The following is a 27,665-nucleotide window of genomic DNA, read 5'->3' as shown; positions in this document are numbered from 1 at the left end:
CTCCTGTGATCTTATCATTTCTAGGGCTCCTGTTGTTCTTTAGTCATTTCACTGCTCCTTCTACTTTCTCCTTCAAAATGTTGGTCTCGATCTCGATGGGAGATATCTCTTTCAGTCCTTCGATCAGTCTCTCTGAGACACTTGAGTCCAACTGTACTTTGTATAGATCAGTGCAATATTTTGTCCATAGCTGCACAATCTTCTCCTTGTTCATGAGCACCTCTTTGTTCTAACCTTTGGTTTCCACCTGCTTCAGCTGCCACTTCCTGTTAATATTCCTAATCATTTTATACACCTCTCTGGTCTTACATTCATTGTAATACCACTCTGTGTCTTCACACTGCTCCTCAACCATTTCACCTTATCCATTCTGGCTGCTTTCCTTACCTCATTGCATTTCACCTTACATTACTGTTCCACCCTCTCAGAAACATCCCTTCTGATCTTCAACACTGTCTTCTCTTGTACCAACCTCAGTGTCTCCTGCATAATCCACTTCTTATTGATCTTTTCTTCTGGAACAGTCTGCTCAATTGTCTCTTCTATTGTCATGGCTATCCCTTCAACTCTCTTATCTAGGTCTTTGTCACCACATTCCTCATCTTTTCTATGAGCGCTGCTCCCTATGCATTCCCTCATTCTTCTTCACCTAGCCTCTGCATGCCTCTTCTCTTCTTAAACTGTGTCTTACACTGTCTCTTGAATTTTATCTTGATGTTTGCGATCACTAGACTGTGATCCAAGTCTATATATGCTCCTTGGAAAGTTTGGCACTGCTGTACTGATGTTACCCATCTTCTTATTATCAAGATCATATCTATCATGTTCTTGGACTTCCCATCATTTGGTCGCCTTGTCCACTTCCTACAGTCCTTTTGTTGGAATCTCATGTTGCACATCACCATCTCGTTTCCACACTCTGCAAAGAAGCCTGTAGGGGTTCTATGCCAATCCCAAGCCTGGAAAAAGGAGGAGGGCTGGTCAAATGAGTGATGATGTGCTGACTGTAAAACAACAATATGAATGAAATCTGATACCAGTACAACTAAATGATAAAAGATGCTGGCTCAGACGTTGCCCAGATAAACAAGCTCTGTGGCACCAATTGAGCAATCAGGGTTGGGTTGATAAGTTGGCTACCAAAAGAAAATTACAACTAACACATATGCTATCAATTGGAACATGGAACCTCCAAACACTGTGGGCAACTGGAAAATTAGAGCTGCTTCAGATGGGGATGGAGAGATACCAATGCGATATACTTGGACTGGCAGAGATGCATTGGATGGCATTGGGAGAGATGTGCGGTTGCAAAGTCATTTGGTCAGGGAATGAAATGAAGCATGAGGCAGAAGTCGGATTCCTTCTTAGCAAAACAGCTAGAAGAGCATTATTAGGGTACAAACTACCGAGTGCAAGAATGATGGTAGCGAGATTCAAAGCAAAACCATTCCACATCTTGGTCATTCAGGTGTATGCACCCACGTTGGATGTTATGGAGGAAGAAACTGAGCTACTCTGTTAAGACTTGACAAAGATGCTGGAGGAGATACCAAAGAGAGATGTGTTGATCTTCAGTGGAGATTGAAATGCAAAGGTTGGAACAGACAGCAAAGGTTGAGAGAGAGTCATGGGAAGGTTTGGATACAGAGAAAGAAACGAACAAGGTGAGAAACTACTAGAGTTTACTACAGAGCAAGATCGACCAACTCAGGGTCAATCTTTCAGGGTTCAATTTTGCGCATCTGGTATGAACGCTCAAAATTGAAACTCTCAGGGGTCACAGTCGTGAGACACGAGGAATAAGGGAGGTTAACAGGAGAAACTTTTCTGTTGGTCTGCAACACAGACAGCCAAGTTAGCTGAGGTCAGAGGGGTGATTTTAGTTATGCAATTAAATTAAATAGAATTAAAGCAACCACACATCTGCCCCCACACTGAGGTGGTTGGGAACAGCTGGAGCACTGCAGCACTTCCATCATGTCTCCATTATCCCAGAAGTGCCCCTGGATTCCCTGCCTGTCCCAGGGGTCCTGGTAGGGTTGGCATGGAGCCTATAACACCAGTGAGGGGGCAAATGGAGGTCAAGGCTCAGTTCCTAGCTTTGCTGCAAACCTCTTGTGTGATCTTGGGCGAGATGGTTAATGGCTGGGTGCATCAGTTCCCCATGTGTAAAATGGGATTAACACATATGGTCTTCTTCCCTTTAAGACTGTCACCTCTTTTGAGTACAGAATGTTTACTTCTACATGTTAGAAGCAACAGTGAGGAGCAACCTAGTCTAGTGAGTTGGCTGCCTGAGTGGCCCTCCTTCATCTGAGTGGGCCGCAAGCAGATGTGACTAGTGAAGGGATTCAAGGGGAGGGGCACTGACCAAGTTCCCCTGTCCCGGCCCCTCCTTGCCACTGCCCTGTCTGTGCTCCATTCCTCCCTGCCCATGCTCCACCCATACCCCTCCTACCTCTGCTTTGTCCTGCCCACCTCTTCCTGCAGAAGCGGCACACCACTCCTGAGGGAGGTGGGGGCAGTCTTCCCCCTCCTGTGGAACGGTGACATCTGAGAGCGATCTGAGAGCAGTGTGAGGTAGGAATATATGTTGTTTTTGGGTCACACTGCTCTGGGGGAGGGCTCCCAACCCAATGGAAGCAGCGTGGCACTGCTGGTGAATGCATGGAGGGGACCGACACTGGGGAGGGGGGGTGTCTGTGACCCCCTGTGCATTCCCATGCATTGCCTATGGCTATAAAAGAGTCGTAACCAAGATGGTTTCCTGCTAACTGTGCTTGCATACCTAGAATTTGTAGGGTGTGCAGATTGTACTGTAGCTGCACTTTGATTGGATGCAGAGGGAGCATGTGGCTATCACAACATTCCCTGCAACCAGCATAGCGGCTATAGGCACGGTGACTTAGGACTTCTGAACATTTTATTTTGACCCAAACACTCCTGGAATTTCTAAAATTTACTGGCATGTTTGACTTGATGCTCTTACAGCTAGTGTGGCTTGTTCTGGAGATCTGAATGAGCAGAGGAAGAAGTTTGAGAAATACATACGATCAGAAGTAAAATCTGTTTTTTTCTGCCTGAATCTGTCTAATTTGGGACAGAGACTGTCTCTAATACAGCGCCAACCTGGTGGGGTCTTGGTCAATGACTAGGGATCCTAAGTGTTATGATAATACACAAAAATAATAAAAATTAACTTCTTCAGTGTAATTTCTGCCTACAAGTTATACCTATAGACATAAATATAGCAACACATGGTGCCATATTATTACATCTCAAAGACCCTGCGTGAGAACCCTCCCTCCTACAGCTGTGATTCTCTTGAGAGCTCAGTTTATAATAATAATAATAATAATAATGAATAAATAATGACTTATATAATGATTTGATTCAAGATTGCTGAAGTACTTAACATACAGATTGAGAAATTACATACAATATAATATTCAATTTATCTGTCACTGGGAATGAGCTGGAAAGAGCCAACCCTTTAATGGTTACTCAGCAGCTCTACACAAGTTTAGAATATCTTACCACACAAAAGAGAGGGATTTTAACTCCGTGGAATCTATAATCATCTTCAGTGGAACATGTCCAGAACTGAATACTGAAGCTAGCTATCCTCCTGTGAAAAAATGCCACAAGATCGTCAATTACCACAGGTGGTCAGAATTTTGGTTTTAAGTGTCATTGGAAAGCTAATATCTCTAGCAACACAATCCTCCACTACCTATCTGAGAAAAGGGTACTGTCGTAGGTCAGAAGGGAAAGCGCTATCCCCTTTGAACAGTCTATATGGTGTATGGCAGAGTTCTACCACTGAGACATAAGCATGGAAGAGCAGGACTGTGTCATCAAAATGGCAGTAGTTGATAAAAGAAGTCCTGCCTGGAAATGAAAAGAAGATGCAGTATAGGAAGATGGAAGTGACATTCTAAATAAAGTTAGCAAGCAGGAAGCAGGTACGGTGAGATGCAAGAGGGCTGTGAAGGATTAGATTTATCATTAAATGTCAGTCAGTGTTTGCTTCACTTACACAACTGGTGAAAAAGCATTTCCATTGATAATAATAAAAAATTACTGATTATCAAGCAAGGAAACATTCTGCTTGGGAACTTCTTAGAGTCTGATTTAAGGACATCTACTTTGTATATTTTGACTCACCATGGTGACAATTTGTGTTTTAAGTGAAAGAGCTCTACATTTTTGAATCTCAGCATTTGCTGTCAACAGAATATTATTGTTTGAGCCCCTGTCCCCATCTAACTCCTTGTAATTTCACACAACTGTTAACATTTAAATGGATAAAAGCAGAAAAAGGTTTACAAATAAACACTGATATTATCAAAACTATGAAAAAATAGCAATTGAATTCTGCCAAGGCAAGATGTAAAGAATCTTGCAGATCCCTAGAACACTATAAGCTATAAGCAGGAGATTCACAACTAAATTCATAGGGATTAAAAATCTCTTTAATTCATTACTGAGATTATAGAGCTCACTTATAGCTCACACTGAATTCTGTGTGCATGGATATGTGATTAAGAGGGGTGGGGGACAGAATCTTCTCATAACCTTGCCACATACAATTTATTGTACACTTCCCCCAAATTAATCCTCCACCACAACTGACAAATTAGCACAGGTAGGATTCAAGGAAGGAAACTAAATAAGAAAACTTGAGGGAATAGGTCTGAGTTGGTTCTCATCAGAACCATCCCTCCTTAAAACCAGGGCCCAGGGTGTGTTCCACCATTCTCTGCCTGCAGAATTTGCTGCAATAGCCACCCTTTGGCCTTAGATTTCTGCTCTGAAATCTCAGCTTTCATCTCATAGCTTGTCATTCCAAAACCACTGCCAGGACCTGGTAGTGTCACTTAGCTCAAATATCAGAGGGGTAGCCATGTTAGTCTGTGTCTTCAAAAACAAGAAGTCCTGCGGCACCTTATAGACTAACACATTTTGGAGCATAAGCTTTCATGGGCAAAGAAAGCTGATGAAGCCGGATGAAGTCTATAAGGTGCCACAGGACTTCTTCTTGTTACCTCCAGTAGTCCCTTGGGTGTTGATAAGGGACATCACAACAAGCCACATTCTAGCGTTTGCCAAGGTGCTCCACATTCATATTTGGGGATTGTTCTTTAGCTTCCAAATTGGTCATATTGTCACCAGTCTTCACCACCCCTGCTTGCACATGATTTAGAGTACACCAGCATTTTCATTTGACATCAGTACTCAGAAGGAGGTTCTCCCAGGCTTTCATGCAGTGGGGAGATGGAATTAAGTTTCCAACACTTGTGGCTGTGAAAAAAAAAACCAAAACATCCAAGTATTAACGTTATGGGCTACGTCTACACGTGCAGCCAACATCGAAATAGCTTATTTCGATGTTGCGACATCGAAATAGTCTATTTCGATGAATAACGTCTACACGTCCTCCAGGGCCGGCAACGTCGATGTTCAACTTCGACGTTGCTCAGCCCAACATCGAAATAGGCGCAGCGAGGGAACGTCTACACGTCAAAGTAGCACACATAGAAATAGGGATGCCAGGCACAGCTGCAGACAGGGTCACAGGGCGGACTCAACAGCAAGCCGCTCCCTTAAAGGGCCCCTCCCAGACACAGTTGCACTAAACAACACAAGATACACAGAGCTGACAACTGGTTGCAGACCCTGTGCCTGCAGCATAGATCCCCAGCTGCCGCAGAAGCAGCCAGAAGCCCTGGGCTAAGGGCTGCTGCCCACAGTGACCATAGAGCCCCGCAGGGGCTGGAGAGAGAGCATCTCTCAACCCCCCAGCTGATGGCCGCCATGGAGGACCCAGCAATTTCGACGTTGCGGGACGCGGATCGTCTACACTGTCCCTACTTCGACGTTGAACGTCGAAGTAGGGCGCTATTCCTATCTCCTCATGAGGTTAGCGGCTTCGACGTCTCGCCGCCTAACGTCGAAGTTAACTTCGAAATAGCGCCCGACGCGTGTAGACGTGACGGGCGCTATGTCGAAGTTGGTGCCGCTACTTCGAAGTAGCGTGCACGTGTAGACGCAGCCATGGAGTGGTTTCTGCCTAAGGTCTTGTTCTGCACCAAAGGCATGCTCCAACATCTGGACACAGAGCAAACCCCTAGTATGGATAGACCAAACCACCAAAGCCACAATCTGCCCCCATGGAGATTACTGCAGTTTCAGGCATTTGTCAGCTTCATTAGTGCAAATAATGGATTTGCCTTTTCTGTATTAGGGATTTGCCCTAGTAAATCTTCCTTGACAGTTGACATAAAGGCAAACTCCCAATATCAACAAAGCCCCACTCTGCAAAAAATCTGAATCAGTCCCTCATGGCTGGTACGACCTGCCCCATTCATCTCAGTGGGATCTTAACTTTGGAGTGATGCACACTTCATCGACAACATCCTTGACTATTTCCGCACTGCTGACATTGGCATCTGCTAATGTGCTTATCCCACAAAACCCAAAGGGCTCCCCACACCTTCTGAGGTGCTAAAAGCCCTCACAATACCTTTCTCAACTGCCAAAAACCTGCAGCTACGTTTAATCACCCCATAATGTGCTCATGAGTTTTTCAGTGCACAATTCTACAACACACTGAGCAGCAACAATTTAAAGGCAGCATAACATAAGCTAATATCAAGTGTACAGGGGGCACTGGAGTGAGTGCATCACTCCTCTTCTGATTTCATTCAATGAAAGAAAATATCCTGTCGTCAGAAGCTATGAAGTGCCCTAGTTCAGCACAGCAGAATTTTATCGCTTCATAGGTATGTAAGGTCAGAAGAGACGACTGTGATCATCTGACCTCTGTATAACACAGGCCATAGAATCCCATCTAATAATTCCTGCATCAAGCTCATAACTTCTGTCTGAGCTCTGGCATATCTTTTAGACAGTCATCTAGTCTTGACTCACAGGCAGCAAGTGATGGAGAATCCATCATCTCCCAAGGTAAATTGTTCTACCACTTAATTACCTTTGCTTAAAATGTTGCCTCTTAGTTTTAGTATATGACTTTATCCAGCTTCAGCTTCCAACAACTAGATCTTAATATGCTGTTTTCTCTTAGGCCTGGTCTACACTATACAGTTTTATTGCCACAAGTCAGGTTTCATCGGCAAACCAGTGGAGGTGTACAGATCGCACCGCTCCTTCTGCCAACACAACTCTCCTGCTTTGCTGACAGTATAAAACCACGCCAGCAAGAGATGCAGACGTTTTAGCAGCAAAGTTATATTGACACAGTGTCATTGTAAACACTGTGCTTAGTTATGGTACTGTAAATGGCCTCCAGAAAGTGTCCTGACCACTCTCGTCAGCAGTTTAAACTTTGCTGCCTGGGACCCAGGCACCTAGGCATCCACCGCTTCCCCTTTAAAACCCTAGAATCTTCAAAATTCCACTTCCTATTTGTGCAGGATGGTGAGCGCGTGGAGCTCCTAATGCTGGGGGTACGTGACCCCCTGTGTACCTCCCTCATGCCACCTATGACCAGTAGGTCTCATTTTTATGTCCTTGCACTGCTGGGTAAGTTGCAAGTTAAACCAACAATCCAAAATAAGTATAATTTATAATAAGCAGGTCGGGCAACTTTGACTACGTCCACACGTGAAGCCTACATCGAAGTAGCTTATTTCGATGTAGCGACATCGAAATAGGCTATTTCGATGAATAACGTCTACACGTCCTCCAGGGCTGGCAACATCGACGTTCAACGTCGACATTGCACAGCACCACATCGAAATAGGCGCTGCAAGGGAACATCTACACGCCAAAGTAGCACACATCGAAATAAGAGTGCCAGGCACAGCTGCAGACAGGGTCACAGGGCGGACTCAACAACAAGCTGCTCCCTTAAAGGGCCCCTCCCAGACACACTTGCACTAAACAACACAAGATCCACAGAGCCGACAACTGGTTGCAGACCCTGTGCATGCAGCATGGATCCCCAGCTGCAGCAGCAGCAGCCAGAAGCCCTGGGCTAAGGGCTGCTGAACACGGTGACCATAGAGCCCCGCAGGGGCTGGAGAGAGAGCGTCTCTCAACCCCTCAGCTGATGGCCGCCATGGCGGACCCCGCTATTTCGATGTTGCGGGACGCGGATCGGCTACACGTGCCCTACTTCGATGTTCAACTTCGAAGTAGGGCGCTATTCCCATCCCCTCATGGGGTTAGCGGCTTCGACGTCTCGCCGCCTAACGTCGATGTTAACATCGAAATAGCGCCCAACACATGTAGCCGTGACGGGCGCTATTTCGAAGTTAGTGCCTCTACTTCAAAGTAGAGTGCCCGTGTAGACACGGCTTTTGACTCCTGGTCAGATTGGGCTGTCCTGATACACTGCAGGACCATCCTCTGTATGTTCATAACGGTGACAGCAGCAGCTGGTTAGTGCAGAGTAAAAAGGGGCTTTTGAGAAAAGCCACAAAATGCAGTCAAAAGCCACTGCATCATGGGACACTGATCCCACACCGGATGCACTGCGATCCATCTCACCTTCTCACAATTCCTAGCATCAGAAGGTAGCAAGTAGCACCGTTAGACAGACACCCACAGTGCACCGCTCTCATTGTTGGTACTAAAGCACTAAGCACGGACACCCTGGGCTGACAGAAGGAATGTAGCATGATGATATATGATGTAATTGTACTTATTTTGGATTCTTGGCTTAACTTGCATCAACAAAGCTTTGTAGTGTATACCTGTGTCATAATGTTGGGCCCCATCTGAAGGCCAGAGACCCTACCATTCAGTGAGATATTTGTCTGAGTACGAACTGCTGTGGGACCGCAGGAGTAGGTCCAGCGCCGCCATTGCCCCCACCCTTTCTGCCCTCCTGAGTGCTTACACATCTTAAACACGAGCCCTACCCAGACTTACTTAATTAACTTCATGCACTCTGAATCATCCCATTTAAGTCAATGTGATTATTCAAATATGCAATGTTAAGTGGGTATATAAGCCTTTGAAGGCCTTAAGACTTTAGGTATGCCTTCCCTACGCAGTTAGTCTGGGTGATGGGCATCTAGGTTTGAGCCCCCTCATTAGCCTAGCCCAGACGTGAGCATCCCCACTGCAAAACCCTATCAGACTTACTCACAGTTTCTGCTTTCACCCCTTGGAGTCTGGGGCACATCTCTATGTCACTAGCACCTATGTCAGCCACGACCATCAAGTCCTCCCCAACCCTGAGCATGAGCCTGTCTCTATGCTTGTACAATGTGTAACTTTCACACACAGCAAGCAATTCACCAGGTGGTTCTACCTGTCATCACAAAGCCAATTATCTCTGTTTACAATAGTTGAATCCCCCATTACTGTTACCTGGCTCTTCCTAGTCAATAGGGTTCCCTCCCCAGGAGGGGTCTCCTTAGTGTGAGAAGGTACTGTGATATCATCTGGAAGGAGGGCCCTAAGTATGGGATTGTTTCCCTGTGTTCCAGCTTGATGTTCTCCTGCCCAAAGAGTTTCAGCCTGCTTAGTAGTACAAAGACCGTCAGACTGGGGTGGGACCCTTTACTGTGTCCCTGAAAGTCTCTTCTGTGTACACCTGTGTCTCTTTTATGCACATCTCTGCCTTGTCTACATTTTAGTCCTTCCATTTCAGTCCTTCTGGCCGGAAGAGCCCATACTGTGCTTCAGAAGCCTTGAGCTGTATGTACCCAGGTGCCTTCGCATGATCGTAATGCTGGTAATTATATGTGCTGCATTCAAGGTGAGAAATTAGATAGTCTCCACTTTGCAGCTGGATTTCTGCCAGCATTATTTTGACTATGGCAGGAGTTTTTGTTTGGCTTCTTTGTGGGGAAGTGGGCTGATAGTTAGCTGAAGTTTAATTTGAGAGTATTTTTGTTAGGTATGTCTGCCTCTCAAACATTGTCCAAAATTGTCTACTGTTCCTGTTGTCTAGCTCCTCTCATTGGTAGGAACTGGCTATTTAAACCTGTGTTCTTCCTAAGTTAGCCCAGCCCTCTTACAAAGGGATTCTAAAGTGATTATGGATCAAGTAAATGCCTTTAGCCTAGCAGGCAGCTCCAAAACAGACCACACTGTAATCTCCAAGAAAGCAAGGAAACAAAGACAACCTAACCCCTCGAATCAGGTAGCCTCTCCTTGTTCCTGTGGAGAATTCCCTCACCAATCTCCTGTTTGCTGCTCCTGTTCGCTCAGATTAGTTTTAGGAAGACATCAAAAATTGTTCAGGACATCAAGTTGTTCAGGACAGTCAAAACCAAAACAGATTGTGAAGAACTACAAAAAGATCTCAGCAAACTGAGTGATTGGGCAGCAAAATGGCAAATGAAATTTAATGTGGGTAAGTGTAAGGTAATGCATGTTGGAAAAAATAACCCAAATTACACGTACTACATGATGGGGTCAAATTTAGCTACGACAGATCAGGAAAGGGATCTTGGAGTTATAGTGGATAGTTCTCTGAAGACATCCACGCAGTGTGCAGCGGCAGTTAGTAAAGCAAATAGGATGTTAGGAATTATTAAAAAAGGGATCGATAATAAGACAAAAGATATCATACTTCCCCTATATAAAACTATGGTACGCCCACATCTTGAGTACTGCGTGCAGATGTGGTCTCCTCACCTCAAAAAAGATATATTGGCATTAGAAAAGGTTCAGAAAAGGGCGACTAAGATGATTAGGGGCTTGGAACGGGTCCCATATGGGGAGAGGCTAGAGAGACTGGGACTTTTCAGTTTGGAAAAGAGACGATTGAGGGGCGATATGATAGAGGTATATAAAATCATGAATGGTGTGGAGAAAGTGAATATAGAAAAATTATTTACCTTTTCCCATAATACAAGAACTAGGGGACACCAAATGAAATTGATGGGTAGTAGGTTCAAAACTAAAAAAAGGAAATTTTTCTTCACACAGCGCACAGTCAACCTGTGGAACTCCTTGCCCGAGGAGGCTGTGAAGGCCAGGACTCTATTAGGGTTTAAAAAAGAACTTGATAAATTTTTGCAGGTTAGGTCCATAAATGGCTATTAGCCAGGGATAAAGTATGGTGCCCTAGCCTTCAGAACAAGGGCAGGAGATGGATGGCAGGAGATAAATCACTTGATCATTGTCTTCTGTTCTCCTTCTCTGGGGCACCTGGCATTGGCCACCGTCGGCAGATGGGATGCTGGGCTGTATGGACCTTTGGTCTGACCCAGTACGGCCATTCTTATGTTCTTATGAGCCAACACCAGAAGACCGGAGAAAAGCAAGCATAATACTGATCTTCAAAAACAAGAGGAGCAGCATTCCTGACAATTCTTGCCTTCCAAGTCTAACCCAACAGCTGCATATTAAATGAAGAAAACAACAATATATTGAAAACGTTCCATGATGAGGGTGAGCATTAAATAGAAAGGGCTTATAAAGAAGAGATGCTTTTGCCAGACAAATTTATTTTTTAACTCATAGAATTATCAATTATTCGGAAGAAAAGGAAGTGATAGCTGACTGTACTTGGATAGTAGTACAGCACAAGATACATACATTAATTCAAATTAAATAATGTAGGGATATCATCATCTAGGTTAAAAGGTAAACACTGATAAACAACCAAGTGTCAAGTTGCAGAGAGGTAGCCAAAGAACTGATGCTAGCTCATGTTTTATTTTCTATATTCATTAATGATCTAGAAAAGGAAACAGGCAGCATGATTATTAAATTATCTTCTCAAATGATACTTTTTAGGGAGGAAATACAAAAACTCAAGAACAGAAATGTGGTGAGAAAATGACAAACATGAGACAACTTGAAAATTGCAGATTAATATGCTTGCGGGGAAATGATCCCCAATGTAATTATAATATATCCTTCAAAGATATTCAATGGGAGGATGAAACCAAGAATGCAGCAGTGCCAAAAGGAGCTTTGCAAGGATAACAAACAAGAAATTAGATATGAGTTTGCAATTTATCACAACTAAAGACCCACAATTTTGGTCTGTGCATCATACCCCAAAACAGGGAGATGAGATGTTCTCTATGAGATCTAGGGTGATTAGACCAGGAACATTGTATTCGCTTCTAAATGCCTCATGATCAGCGCGACTGACAAACTGGAGGGAGTTCAGAGAATGATTGCAGGCTGGAAATATTGACTTACAAGGAAAGATAAAAGGAGCTGAACATATACAGATTGTCTCTAGGAGATGACTAAGGCTTGTTATACACCTTAAAAGCTTTAATTGTATAATCATGTCTGCTTTTTGAACTAACATAGTTACGCAGGAAAAAGATGAGCATAGATGCAGTGAAGGGGCTTGATACAACTTTATTTTTCACCTTCACTAAACCACAGTAACCATTGCCAGCATAAGCACTTTTATAAGGCTGTGGCTGCTTCTGTAAAACGCAAGAGCCGTTACCATCTTAATTATGCTAGCAAGTGGCAAAACTTTTAAGTGTAGACAAGGCCTAAATGGGAATGTAACAGTTTTAACAGGGGTATAATTAAGAACAACAGTGTGAAATTAGGAAAAAGAAAATGTAGATTAATAATGACACAACAAGTATCAGAGGGATTGCCATGTTAGTCTGTATCTGCAATAAAAATGAGAAGTCCTGTGGCACCTTGTAGACTAACGGATTTTTTGGAGTGTAAACTTTTCTGGGCAAAAGCCTGCATCTGATGAGGTGGGTCTTTGAGATTTCTGCTTTCTTGGAGATGGTTCTCTGTTGTGATCCGGAGTCTGTCCTGTCATTACAGACTAGCAGATTTTTGGAGTATAAGCTTTTCATGGGCAAAGACCCACCTCGTCAGATGCAGCTTTGCCCACAAAAGTTTATGCTCCAGAACATCTGTTAGTCTATAATGACAGGACAGACTCCTGATCAAAACAGAGAACAATCTCCAAGAAAGCACTAATCTCAAATTAAGTTTGGGAGATTTAAAACTAGAACAGACAAAACTTTAAGAATGTATCATAGAAAGCAACTCTGCAGTGAGGCTGGGAAGGGATCAAGATGCTTGGCTAGACCCATGACATCTTTCCTATCTATGGTATACTCTAGAACCACACAATGAGCCAAGATATTCTAGCCCACTCAAATGACTTAAAATTTAATGGAAATCTTTGGCTTATAAGTGAGAAAAATGCACTAGTTACTTTTTAAACATCACAGTTTAGTGTTCCTGAAACAGTTACAATGTGATAAGAGAGAGAGTCCTAGCAAATTCTATTTTCTACCATCCAGTCGAAGAGAATTCAGACATGAGCTGGACAAATTTTGTGAGACCGTCTCAAAAAGTAAAACTTAGTGACCCTGACTTCTCTCTGGCAGTTTTGCAGCAGCAGGCAAGATTGCCTTCCTGAACTGAGCAGAGAAATCAATGCTGTAGATATTTAAACAAGCCAACCAAATGAGCCGTATCATTTTAGCTGTATTCAAAACACAGGAGAGGAATCAATGTTTGTCAGCTGGAAGGCCACAAATCAGTAGGTAAAGAAGTGCAATTTTCAGGTGTTTAAAAGGGTATTACTAACAAAAAGAAAGACCAGCTCTAAAATTTGATTGAGTCCTTTAGAGATGAGATAAAGGTGTTTTCTTCCTCAGTTGTGGTTTCCAGCCTTTTCACTCAGTCTTTGTCCAGCTGGGTCTGGTGATTGAGGTCTGAAAGCGTGATTGTGTTTGTTCCAGCTGATATTGCAGTATGTTTGCTTTGAACAATACGGCTTTGTTCTTTTGTTGAATGCCACAGTGCAAGAACTGTTGCTTAGAAAATGGAACAAACATATTGTAGAGTTACAAAAAACCGATTCTGATTAGCTCAAGAGAACGGTGAGGTGTGCTTGAAGGTTCAGGGTTGAATGATGTATGAAGTCCGCCAAATGGGCTTAAGGAGGACACTGAGCCAGTAATTTAAGGACAGACATTCAGAGTATGTCACCTGCATGTCCCCTGCCTGAACACACACGCATATATTCAGTCTCCCATAACAGCTTCTTCTCAGATATGCATCTAGAATGGTTGACAGTATTCCTTGCCAGGCTTCAGAGGGGGTGCTAGTTACCACAGCTCATCTAAGGAAGTTCAGTGGTTTCTGACTGGTTATTTTGGGAGGCACTCCTGGTATCTAAAGTCCCACTGTTGCAAAGTGACTCTGCTAATCCTTATGAACTGAGGAACAAGAGCAGGCTTTTATTCCCTCCAGCCTACTGCTGGCCAGTCCTTGAGGAGGGAAAATTCTGCATAGAACTTAAACAGAGAGGGACATCTCTGGTGGAGCAGACTCGTGTACAAATGTGTGAACTTGCTGGTTGCTGAATAGAAAAAGTTGGATCTTCACAGTGCAACTCCGCAGTTTTCAGTCCCTTGATGCAATACAAAAAGCCAGGAAGAACTACTTCGCAGTGCACATGAGGGAAAATGAAGTAGTTGGGCAGGGGAGTTAAATTTATTGAGCTTGACTCAGTTCTCATTTACTCCTTGGCCTTTAATGCGTTTACATCAGTGTAATGATAGAAGCAGGCATGTAAAATAGGTTACCTCCCCCAGCATACAAGATCCTCACAAACAGGTTCTTCTCACTTACATGAGACTAAAAAAAGTGGGAACTGCATGATAAACAAAGCTAAAAAGAAAAAGAGGAGGAAGTTTCCTTAAACATTCTCTCCAGCTCATGTGGAGATTAAGGGATATGAAACAGCAGGAGAAGCCCAGGTGAAGAAGGTTACTTCACTGTTGCATAAGCTCTTATGGGAGACAGAGGAAGGGCTGGGAATTCTGTTTTATATGCTAGGATCAATTATACTGGAAAACAGAAAGACGGGTATGTAGAATTAAATATTTTGGGAGGAAAAGTACATCAAACATACACAAATGAGTGTGTGATCAAACAATGGGCTTCTGTAGACAGGTAGAGGGAAATGTTTTGCAATGTGCCTGATACAGTTTTGGTCCAGCATTCAGCTGAACAAAACTGGCCTGGCAATATCTATGTCTCTGAAGGCAGAACTAGAGTAGGAACAAACAAAGGGTGTTTTTAAACCACCTGGCTACATCTACACTACAGCAATCTGTCCACGGAACAACACAAAGTCTTGTGGCACCTTACAGACTAACAGACATTTTGGAGCATAAGCTTTCATGGGCAAAGACCCGCTTCATCAGATGCTGGTTTGTCAGCTCTGGATCTCCCTCTTACTGGGACCCCACTCTTTAAATACCCCTCTGAACCCCACCCCCTGACTCATGCATTTGATGAAGTGGGTCTTTGCCCATGAAAGCTTATGCTCCAAAATATCTGTTGGTCTATAAGGTGCCACAAGACTTCTTGGTGTTCTCTGTCCACAGAAGTTACTCTCAGATGAGTATCAGAGGGGTAGCTGAATTAGTCTGTATCTTCAAAAACAAAAAGAAGTCCTGTGGCACCTTATAGACTAACAGATATTTTGGAGCATAAGCTTTCGTGGGCAAAAACCCACTTCATCAGAAGAATCTATAAAGTCTACGAAGTGCCACAGGACTTCTTGTTATTTTTACTCTCAGAAGAGATCTGCTAGCAAAACTTCTGTGGAGAGATCAAATCCACACACAAAAGTGGTTCTAAGAGCAATCCACTCTGTCGACAGAGAGCAGCCAGACAGTCTGGCTGCTCTCTCAACAGAATGGCCAATAAGAAGCTGCCCAGTGAACCAGAAGCTGTATCTCTCAACAGCGGTCCCCCCGGAATGTCTACACAGCTTTTTTGTCAACAAAAACTGTTGACAAAAGCATTGTTCCTCAACCCGAAGAGGCAGACCGCTATCGGCAGAACGCATTTTGTGTGTAGACGCTCTGTGAATTTTGTCAACAAAACTCTCTAGTGTAGATGTAGCCGCTGTCTTTCTGAATTTTGTGCATACTGCCGTGGTAAATTATGAATTAAGTAAAAAACTGTTTCCCCCAGCTAATGTACATTGAGTATGCAGAATATGCTTAGACACTATCATGCACTAATATTTACTTGCATTATATGTTTAGTTCAGAGGAAGGTAGAAATATGCAGAAAATAAAAAAGGCAAAAGAGTGGATAGGGAGAAATAACTGATACGAAGCCTTACTCCCCTAAATCACCAGTTGAAGTCCAGCTCAAGCTGTTAGCAAGTTGCATCAGAAGTAAATTGTGAGTCAATGAGACAATCCATTCAACTTAAAGGCCAGAGAGAAGTCACAGAAGTGATCACCACTTGAGAACTACTTGTGTGACTTGTGTGAAATAAAAGGGTGTCCCCAGACCAGTTCTTGCTGGGAAGGCGTTTACACCACAAAACCCACCATCACAGCTAGCAGTCCTATGAAATGAAGGGTCAGTGAAGGCTCCAGCAATTGAGCAGATTTGGAGGCCAAGATTCATGGCCTCTCCAGCAGCTCCTTCACAGGCCAGGGTTGATGCAGTGGAGACCCATCAGCAAGTCTTCATGGATTAGCACAGGTAGCTGCTGCCTGTGCTTTATCTTTTCTGGATCTAGAGGCCTTCAGCTGCCACCATTATGGAAAAGACCCATGGCGTTCATTAGAAAACAATAATTTTTCCACCAGGGTTTTTTTTAACCATTGCATTAAAGGTAATTAGAAATTATATCCCTTCTATAGAATTTCTAGGATGGTCCAGAAATCCTGGTGAAAAGTTCTCATTTTCTATTACATTCTGTAGGCTTTTGCAGTAATTTTTGTAGAGACTTACTGGTTTCTTGCATATGAAATTCTCTGAGATACTTCCATAAGAGCAACATTGTGCCTGTGTCTACACGTGCCCCAAACTTCGAAATGGCCATGCAAATGGCCATTTCGAAGTTTACTAATGAAGCGCTGAAATGCATATTCAGCACTTCATTAGCATGCGGGCGGCAGCCGCGCTTCGAAATTGACGCTCCTTGCCGCCGCGCGGCACGTCCAGACGGGGCTCCTTTTCGAAAGGACCCCGCCTACTTCGAAGTCCCCTTATTCCCATGAGCTCATGGGAATAAGGGGACTTCGAAGTAGGCAGCATCCTTTTGAAAAGGAGCCCCGTCTGGACGCGCTGCACGGCGGCAAGGAGCGTCAATTTCGAAGCGCGGCTGCCGCCCGCATGCTAATGAAGCGCAGAATATGCATTTCAGCGCTTCATTAGTAAACTTCGAAATGGCCATTTGCATGGCCATTTCGAAGTTTGGGGCACGTGTAGACACAGCCTGTGAGTCCAAGAGAGACGGCTCTCATAGGCAGAGACCTGAACGCTTTTCCAAGAGAGTTGTTTCAAACCAAGAAAGAAAATTCTTTGGAAAATCGCTTTCTTTGTTAGGCAAGTGTTTACTGGGTTTATTCTGGAGCTCTTCTACCCAAAGCTGCAGATAATATATTGTCTGTCTCTTATTCAAAGAGACACTGTCTGGCTGCAGAGCCAAAACAGACACTGTAGCCCTAGCTCGAAATAAGTTACACAATTTGCATTATGCAATTTGCATAACTTATTCCGAGGCATCTTATTTCAAACCTGGCGCTGGCTACCCTGAAATAGAAACCGTAATGTAGCCTTAGCCTTATTGACACAAGGAGCTGGGTTATGTAGCAGTTTGGAGAGTGGTCTCTGAGCAATGTTGTGGGACACTTGGTATTCTGCTTTTCCATACATGAACAGTAAGCATGTAGACAGAAGGAACCTGTTAGGCAGACAATAACAATATAACCACCTCAGAGGTCCACGCCACAACTGGTGCGTATCTCCTATGTAACAAGCTGCACTGAACTGAGCAAAAAGGCAGCAGAGTTCTTCAGCATGTACAAGTGTAGGACAAAGACAATAAAGGTACAAGCTTCATGGCTGAAAATACCACTGTGTTTTTGATTTGCAGGTAGTGTGATGGGATCCCACACATGGAGGCCTGGTACGACCTGTACCTTTAGCTGGGAAGCAGAATCTGAGGAGAGTCAGAACGTCAGCTCTTAGAGAGTGAGAAGGAAGGAGTGAGAGAGATCTTAATTTCTCTCTCATAGAGATTTGTCACCTGCACTAAAATGCACTCTCCCTTCTTAGCGTATGGAAAAGAAAACAGGAAGAAGCACAGTCACATCACTTCCTATAATCAAAAAGAAAGAACTGGCGACACTCATCACAGATCAATCCTTCAGCCAGCCAAGGGATTTTGTATCTAAATTGTCTTGTCTGTCTATTTTGTTATCTCCATGGGCATAGAGCGTGCTTTTCTCCATTTCGTAGGACAACGGTCAGCCACAGTGTTGGTGCTTAACAAATAATAATAAAAATACTCACGTTGTCATTTTATATCCCAGCATATAAAATCGCGTAGAACAAGGTAGATTTTGGCAGCAGGGTGACTATGTCAGGCAGCCATGTGTTTGCACAGAGTGGGGTTTGTATTATTGAATGAACTGCCAAACTTAACAGTGGCATACATCAATACGAGGAGAAACTGGACACGTTTTAGCAAAAGACAGCATTACTGGGGTCGACCACATGGAAGGTAGGATGATGAGAAATAAGCTGAATTGTGCTCCTTAAGCTTATACCAATACAGCCTTTTGGATCATGTCACTTTATACTAGCTCATGATGTTCTTTTGTGCCCCTTACACTGCACTTTTACTGTCTACCAGAGCAACCTCAACTGCTGATAATTACCTCTGTTGTTCTAACATGGTTAGCTGTTATCTAGCTTGCGCTGAAGAAGATTGTGAGCCAGGCTTGGCCTTCAGATATGTAGGATTCAAGCAGAGCTGCAATACACACACACTCAGCCAAGGATAGGTTTTGGCCCCATGCCTAGAGTGTCAGAAAGTCTTTGTATTGTCTCTGAATGATAATGTGCTTACCCACCACAAAAATAGATTTTAGGGTAACAACGAAGACGTTGATTCACCAGAGATGAAATGTGTCTAATGGAACATCCTTAAAAGATCCTTCTTTTTTTGGACCCGAACTTTGGAACAAGTAGAGACTTATCCCAAAATAATCACTTCTAAGTTTACCCAAACCCTAGTGCATGTTGGGACTGGATGGTAGAAGCATTAGCTAGTGCTGCAAACTGTCCAGAGGGCATTGTTGTGTTTCATAAAGCTGGTAATCACTGATAATAATACTGAGTTTTAGTTGGTTCATTTCAAGCTCCCAGTGTTCTGGGACACAATATGACTATATTAACCTCCCAAACAATTTTGCTGTCTTGCAGGAGTTCGACCAGCTGACGAATTGCTGTTAGTGATAGCCATTGTATTTGTTAATGCAATTGCGGCAGGGCTTACACCCCCTAGTCAGGCCTCAGCAGCCTTGTCAAGAGTAGCCATTAGGCAGGCCCAGCAGCCTTGTCAACCTTAGTAGGTTGCGCTTCCCCTTCCTTGGAGTCACAGGGGTGGAGATAGGGAGCCCGGGCCCTCCTTCTCCACCAGGTCCCAGTCCAGGGCCTTGTTGGTATTGGATGTGCCCCCAGTTATCAGCTCAGCAGGAAATACCTCCACAACATGCCAGGCTTAGAACCAGCAAACTAGTGCCTTAGAACCAGCAAACTAGTGATTAGGTAAATGACTGAGTGACTGAATAGATCAGGGACCAGTAATTAGCCTCTTTTTTGATTGCGTACAAAGTCAGTGGAGATACAAGGGGACTCAACATGGCTTCTGCAACACTGCATATTTACTGTTTTGTGTTGGAGGACAAATTAAGTTGGGGATCTCAACTGATGTTCTAGCAGACAGGAATCCACATCACACAAACATATATACAGCTGTTTTGAGTGCTGCAGCAAGAGTCCAAGTCTAAAGACTCCCTGCTATTGGCTTTAGAAAGCAGTTTAGATGTGCTCTTAGGTACTTAGGAATTCATTGAAACTCTGTGGGACACAGGAGCTTTTCTTTCAAAGAGACTTAGGTGTAGTGTGGACATTGTCTTTGTCAGCCAAATTTATGATGCTCAGGGAGGAACATTCCATGCAAACACACACACTCAAACAACATCAGTTCCTGTGTGCACACTGCTATGTTGGTGGAAGAATTTCTCACACAAACATAGCAGGTACCACTTGTGGACGGGGGCTTCTATACCTCATAGAAAGCTCTCCCCCATCGGCATAAGAGAGAGTCTTCGCCAGATGTGCTGCAGAATACATGTAGACATAGCATAGGACTCTTAAGTGCCTGAAACTTTTAAAAACCTGGGGTTTAGAACACATCTATATGGCTATTTAATGCAACAAGTCAAAGCACACTGTGGAACTTCTAGCATGTGGGAGCAGGATCTACACGGCCACTTGCGTTTGTGGTACTGTGCGGCACTGTAAGTTTACACCCTAGTGTGATACACACAAACTCACTGTATAGAAAAGCCTAAGAGGCTCTTAAGTCACTTCGGTGCTTTTGCAAAAGGTACTCAAAACCTGTTTTGCAAAACTTAATACTCTACAAAGTGGGTTTATTTTTTCTCTTTCAAGTTGGTGACTATTTCAGCAGCTACACTGAATACCTCCTCACACTTTTCCCATACATAAGGCTTCAAAATTCTCCCTCTGAGAATGGTGTCATTTAAACATGAAAAGAAAGACTTTTCACAGATTCCATAAATACAAAACCTATGATATGCATTTCAAAAAATAAGACTTAAAAAAACCAACAACCTGGATTTCTTTGAATGGACAGCTTGTTTGGTAAAGCTGGAAAATAAAATATTAGTGCTTTATTCAGTCTTTGCCCTTCCAAAAGTTTTGAAATTATTCTTAGTCCAATATTTTCCTTGCCAGTTTCATGTGAGATGATTTGGACATATTTCCATTCAGGCTGGAAGAACACCACGTTTGTCAAAAGCTTTCAACTTGGTTCTGAATTTTGGCACATAACTAAAGCATTGAAAGAGCCTAAATGCTCTTTATGCCCCATCTATGAAACCAGGAAAGGAGCCCTAGAGGGGTATTTATCCACATGTAACCTTTGAGTGCAATCATCACTGACTGGTAATGCAGATTCAAAATGCTACCTAGAAGGAAGTGCCACCAGCATGAGGAGGCAGCATGTTCATAGCAGGTGTTGGTTGGTATTTCTGTATTAATTATTATAATAATCAACAACATTTTTGAAGTGATGGGATGACTTGTGCACAAAGGTGTCTCTTGGCTTCCAAAGTTACCCCTGCTAAAGCCAGGGCTGTGACTTCAATCCTTGAGGAGGCCATTTAGGGGTCTGGGGCAAATAGATTTAAAAAAATCTGTCAAGCATGGTGCTGGGTCCTGCTGCGGGGACTGGACTCAATGACCTCCCAAGGTCCCTTCCAGCTCTATGACATGTGTATATCTCCATATATCTATATTCAGCTACTGATGCTTCATCCAGTTCACTTCTTATTTATTTTACTTGAGCCCTATTATATAATTTAACATTTTGTCTGGTGGGCTGCGGGTGGAAGAAATTTCAGCTGACCAAGATTTGGGAAGTGGGGGTATTTTGGGGAGAATCTAGTTTTTTTAAGAAGGTCTGAATGTCCCTTGAGTTCTCATTAAAAACAAACTAAACTAAACCAGGGATGACATCTACTCTGAGGGCTCCACTCCCATGGTTCGGCTGTGAAATCACAAACAGACTTTAGTCTCTGTTTCATTTCATTCTCTGCTTCTCATGCGCTGACACTCTGCTTCAATGTTTGCCTTGGAAAGAGGGAACAACATTGGCATCCAAATCTTTTTTCCCTATTGAAATTAAAAGTAGCCATGGGAACATTAGTATTGACCTCAGGAGCTGCAGAGCCTTCTTTTTACAAAACCTAAATTCAAGTCCAGCTTGCCTGGTGCCTCTAACTAAAGTGCAAAAGATGACACAGCAAAGCCATTGCAAAGACAGGACTAGGATCAAGACATTCCTGATACCCAGTCCTATGCTCAGTGCATGAGCCCATACTTTATTTGGAATGTTTAAATCCCCTTAAAGATATCATTTGTTCTTTTCTTACTCTGTCTGGTATTGCATAAAATGTGATGGGTTTAGATTATGAGAGATTTGAGGTAGGAAACTCTCTCCTTACCCTCTACTTAATGTCTAAAAGACCCACAAAAAAGAAACCAGTGAATTAAGAGTTTATGTGTTTATGAATTAAGTGTTTATGAATAACTGGATTGATGTCCTGGCAACAGTGATGTAAGTTTCCCTGTGTCACCCTGCCAACATGCCTTGGGCCTGGCCTGGAGGGGATACCTGGGAGGCAGCTCTCATTCATTCAGATCCTTGGCAACTTTGCAGAAACTGACAGGTGAGGTGCCAATGGTGATTGCGGTTCCTGTGATGTGAATTGAAAAACTGATGTAGCTTGTTATGGACATAGCTAAATTGAGCCGGGGGAGATGGATGCAAATCATGATCTTCTGAAAACATTTGCAGGCTTCTGCTGCAAGCAGCTCTGTGCATATAGACAAGGGGTTGAGCTTTTCGTTACTGAAACCTTAGGTTCCTGTTTACCAAACATTCGTTCACTCTTCATACATAAGGGGAATGGGGTAATCAACCACAAAGTCAAGTGCCAAAGCTCTGCTTTACGTATATAAATCACACTCATGCAACTTTCTCTGCCAACTTCAAAGTCGAAGAACCAATCTGTCTACCACAAGTTCATTGTTTCTCCTGAGATTTCTGCCGCTTCTGGGTTCAAGACAGAAACAGTATAGGGGCAGCCATTTATTCAGGGGGAGGGGGACTGAGGAGGGTACAGTGGAGTCTCGTGAAAGTCTTTACAAATGCCATGAGAAGCAGTTAAGCTCACTCTGTTTTTTCCTTGTTATTTCACTGTTCCCATTGCCAGTCACAGATCACATGTAACATGCACACATACTCTCTTCCGTACTAGAGAAGAAACACAAAAGGCCTATTAAATCATTCACGTCTCTCTGGCAGTGCTGGAATTTTCCTCATTTTCTGACTTTATAACACTGCAGTGCTGTGTTCCACGCAATGGGGTTACACAGAACCACAGAAGGTTAGGGTTGGCAGAGACTTCATGAGGCTATCTAGTTCAACCTCCTGCTCAAAGAGGGACCAACCCCAGCTAAATCATTCCAGTCAGAACTTTGTCAAGCCAGGCCTTAAGGATGGAGATACCACCACCTCCCTAAGTAACCCATTCCAGTGCTTCACCATTCTCCCAGTGAAATAGTTTTTTTCTAATATCCAGCCTCGACCTCCCCCGCTGCAACTTGCAACAATTGCTTCTTGTTCTGTCATCTGCCACCAGTGAGAGCAGCCTGGCCCCTTCCTCTTTGGAGCCCACTTTCAGGAAGTTGAAGGCTGCTATCATATCACCCCTCACTCTTCTCTTCTGCAAACTAAATAAATCCAAATCCCTCAGCCTCTCCTCATAGGTCATGTTCTCCAGCCCCTTAATCATTTATGTTGCCCTCCGCTGAACCAGCTCCAATGTGTCCACATCCTTTCTATACTGTGGGGGGCAGAACTGTACACAATACTCCAGATGTGGTCTCATTAGTGCCGAGTAGAGGGGAATAATAACTTCTCTAGATCTGCTGGAAATGCTCCTTCTAATGCACCACAGTGTGCCATTAGCCTTCTTGGCCACAAAGATACACTGTTAACTCACACCCAGCCTCTCATCCATTGTAATACCCAGGTCCTTTCCTGCTGCACTGTTACTTAGCCAGTCAGTCCCCAGCCTCTAACAATGCTTGGGATTCTTCTGTTCCAAGTGCAGGACTCTGCACTTCTCCTTGTTGAACCTCATCAAATTTCTTGTGGCCCAATCCTCCAATTTCTCTAAGTCACTCTGGACCCTATCCCTACCCTCCAATGTATCCAAAGACCTCCTAGCTTAGTGTCATCTGCAAATTTGCTGAGAGTGCAATCCATCTCCTCATCCAGTTCATTAATAAAGATATTAAAGATATTGAACCCTGGAACCGATCCTTGGGGCACTCCACTTGAAACCAACCGCCAACCAGACATTGAGCCTTTGACCACCACTTGTTGGGCCCGACCATTAAGCCAGCTTTCTATCCATCTTACACTCCATGTATCCAATCCATACTTCCTTAACTTATGGGCAAGAAGGTTATGGGAGACTGTATCACAATCTTTGCTAAAGTCAAGGTATATCACATCCATTGATTTCCCCATGTCCACAGAGCCTCATCATAGAAGCTAATCAGGTTGGTCAGGCACAACTTGCTTTTGGTGGATCCATGTTGACTACTCTTGATCACTTCCCCCTCTTCCAAGTGCTCCAAAATGAATTCTTTGAGGATCCCCCCCACGATTTTTCCAGGGACCGATGTAAAGCTGACCAGTCCATAGTTCCCTGGATTGTCCTTCTTCCCTTTTTTAAAGATGGGCACTACATTTGCCTTTTTCCAGTCATCTAGGACCTCTCCCAATCTCCATGAGTTTTCAAAGATAATGGCTAAAGACTCTGCAATGACATCTGCTAATTCCCTCATTACCCTTGGACGCATTAAATCTGGACCCAAGGATTTGTGTACCAGTAGCTATTCTAAGTAGCTCTTAACCTGTTCTTTCCCCACCAAGGGCTGCCCACCTCCTTCCCCTACTGCTTTGCCTAGTGCCCTAGGTTGGGAACTGATCTTGTCCGTAAAGACTGACGTAAAAAAAGCATTGAGTATTTCAGCTTTTTCTGCGTCATCTGTCACTGGGTTACCTCCCTCATCCGGTAATGGCCCCACACCCTCTCTGATCACTGCCCTACTGTTAACATGCCTGTAGAAACCCTTCTTGTTACCCTTCACATTCCTTCCTAGCTGCAGTTCCAATTGTGCTTTTGCTTTCCTGGTTATTCTCCGGCATTCTTCAGCTATATATTTATACTCCACCTTAGTCATCTGTCCAAGTTTCCACTTCTTATATGCATGCATTTTGAGTTTGAGCTCACCAAGGATTTCCCTGTTAAGCCAAGCCGGTATCCTACTATGTTTGCTTTTCTTATTGCGCATCAGGATGGTTTGTTCCTGTGCCTTCGATAAGACCTCTTTAAAATATTGCTAGTTCTCCTGAACTCCTTTCCCCTTCATATCTGTTTCCCAAGGGATCCTGCCCATCGGTTCTCTCAGGGAGTCCAAGTCTGCTCTTCTCAAATCAAGAGTCTGTATTTTACTGCTCACCTTTCTTCCTTTTGTCAGGGTCCTGAAATCTACCATCTCATGATCGCTGCAGCCCAAGTTGCCACCTACTTTTATTTCTCCTACTAGTTTTTCCCTGTTTGTGAGCAGCAGGTCAAGCTGTGCCCAGTCCCTGGTCAGTTCCTTCAGCACTTGTACCAGGAAGTTCTCCCTAGCATTCTCCAGAAACTTCATGGATTGTCTGTGCACTGCTGTATTGGTCTCCCAACAAGTGTCCAGGTCTCCCATGAGAACCAGAGTCATTGCAAACTCACTCCATCCTCTCATCCACATCTTCAACAGAGATGTTGAACAAAATCAGCCCCAGGACCAACCCCTGATACCAGTACCCAGCTGGTATCAGGTGGAGTACCGTGATACTGGGGTACTCCACCTGATACCAGCTGCCAACTAGACATGCAGCTGTTGATCACTATGCATTGACCCCAAACATATAGCAACCATTATCTGTGGAGAGCCCCACCCACAAACTTTGTAATTTTTTACAGTCCCAGCCTGGATCTTTTTCTTCTGCAGCCAATTAATTCCCTACCCTCCTTCTCATATTTGAGCAACTTCTAATTAGACAATGTATGTCTAGTAATGAAGTGCCCAGAGGTGAGCACAATCATATAACTAGCTTCACCAAAGACAAGCAGAGAGGGACAGGTACAATCTAGACTAAGCACAAGGTGCGGTTTTGTATTGCTGATGTGAAGGAGACCAAGTGAAGTATCACTCAAGAGCTATGAATATGTTGTCACTGCATTTCAATCAAAGAAGTACAGGTAGTCTGCATTTTGCAGCAGATTACCACTAGAGAGAGAAATGTTTGTTCACCTTCCTAATAGTGCATAAACTCATGCTTTTCCCAGCCCTATTTTTAAATAGTTCCTTTTTAGACAATAGTAAATAGAAAGAGGGCCCAACTGTGATTTAATTTACCTCAGTGAGCATCTGGAGTAACTCCACTGAGGTCAATGAAGGAGCCCCATTGTAAGAGAGAGAAGAATCAGGCCAGCCAGCACACACCATTTGTGAAAAATGAGGCAATGTCTGTTATCAAAGTCTGAGAAATGAGGCTACCACCTTCCTGCCTTTCCCAAAGCCTCTCTCCCCTCCTCCCACACCCACAATTTTCATTTTCGCTTCTCCTGATCTCACAGCGCAAAGCATATGGGGGACTCCCACCCATTCTGCAGGCGGAGGGGATATTTTATGTGCTCAGCAGCTGCACAGCTAGTACGAGCCCATTCCACACCAGATATGATTCCCTGGGGCATATCCAAACGAAGGATATTTGTGAGATACACAATTCAGGGAGGCTATTTTCTCAAGCCTGCAGCTTGTAAAGAAGGGGAAGAGCCATTTTGTCTCCACTGGCTCCCATCCCTAACAGGGCATAATTTTCCTTTCACAAAACTGGACTTGTTTTACACACTCAAGAGTGTTGCAGCTCTTTCTGCCCACCTCACGTTCTCTTCTGGCAGAGATAGGAGGAAAGGCAATGGGGACCAGGACTACCTATTGCCAAGCGGAGAAGCTATCAAGAAAGAAACTGACCAGCAGCAGCTTCAGAGCACGAGGTAAAAATCTTCCCCTCTTTTTAAAAAAGTTGACAGTCAATATTTACAGAGGCACTAGTGCAGAAGTGGCAGTTGCAGGATACTCTTCCAGCTGCTCAGCAATCTAAAAAAGGGGCTGAAAGGGCATGGGGTGGGAACTGTCTGCTTTGACAGACAATTTACTGGGGGTATGTTTTCTTATGGGAAGATTGCCATGCCACGATTGATCTTCCGGAGTTTGATTTTGCCACGTGTGTGAAGACAAGGCAAAAGTCGATCTCTCTGAGCTCCACCTTAGACCCTGAAGAGCCCAGATCTACACAAAGGCAGAAAGTCAATTCTGATATGTCGTTTCTAGCTACATTTAGGGTGTAGCTAGAATTGTGTATCTGGGATCAGCTTTGATCCTTCATGTAGACCAGGCCTAAGGTAGTTCCTAGTAATTTTGTTTTGTAAAGGAGCCCTAGGGCTTATACATTTGTGGTATATTGCATTTATCTCTAAATTATTTCTCCTGGTTGCTTAGACCTGCACATTTCTCTTTCCATCCCCCTTGATGTTACACTATCTGCAGCCTAAAGGCTTATGTTAGCTCATCTTAACTAAAGGTGTGATTTCAGTGGTATAGAGGGACACAAGAGGGGCACCAGTCACATGACCACTCATGTGACTCCTCAGGCTTCCTGCCACCAGTGAGCAGGGGTGGACCCCACCCCGTCCCACACGCTCCCTCCCTGGAGCTGGGAGCACAGAGCTGGCTGGGGCACTCCACTTCCTGCTGCAAATGCTGAGAGGAGTCCCCACTCCTGCAACTTGTTTCAGACTCCTTGCTAACCTCCCCCATCCCCAGGGTCATGTCACTAGGGGAGGGGACTTCGGGGAAGGAATGGAACTGCCCCTGCACACACCAGCAGCAGTGGGAAGTGAAGCAACATGCCTGGGAACTGGCTGAGTGGAGCCAGCAGAGTGGAGCAGGCTGAGGGTGGGTCGTTT

General features: G+C 44.0%; 1 long non-coding RNA gene across 1 annotated transcript; it reads left to right on the top strand.

The window, feature by feature from the left end:
* The first annotated feature begins 2,522 nt into the window (after nucleotides 1-2,522).
* On the top strand, nucleotides 2,523-18,228 carry LOC142010336 (uncharacterized). The gene is made up of 4 exons (XR_012644769.1): nucleotides 2,523-2,583; nucleotides 9,629-9,736; nucleotides 11,160-11,379; nucleotides 17,852-18,228. It is a non-coding gene; the product is annotated as an uncharacterized LOC142010336 (long non-coding RNA).
* The last annotated feature ends 9,437 nt before the right edge of the window (nucleotides 18,229-27,665 follow it).

The sequence above is a fragment of the Carettochelys insculpta genome, chromosome 3, assembly GCF_033958435.1.
Source record: "Carettochelys insculpta isolate YL-2023 chromosome 3, ASM3395843v1, whole genome shotgun sequence".
Classification (NCBI taxonomy): domain Eukaryota; kingdom Metazoa; phylum Chordata; order Testudines; family Carettochelyidae; genus Carettochelys; species Carettochelys insculpta.
Note: the sequence above shows the minus strand (reverse complement) of the source record. Positions and strands in the feature narration are given on the sequence as shown.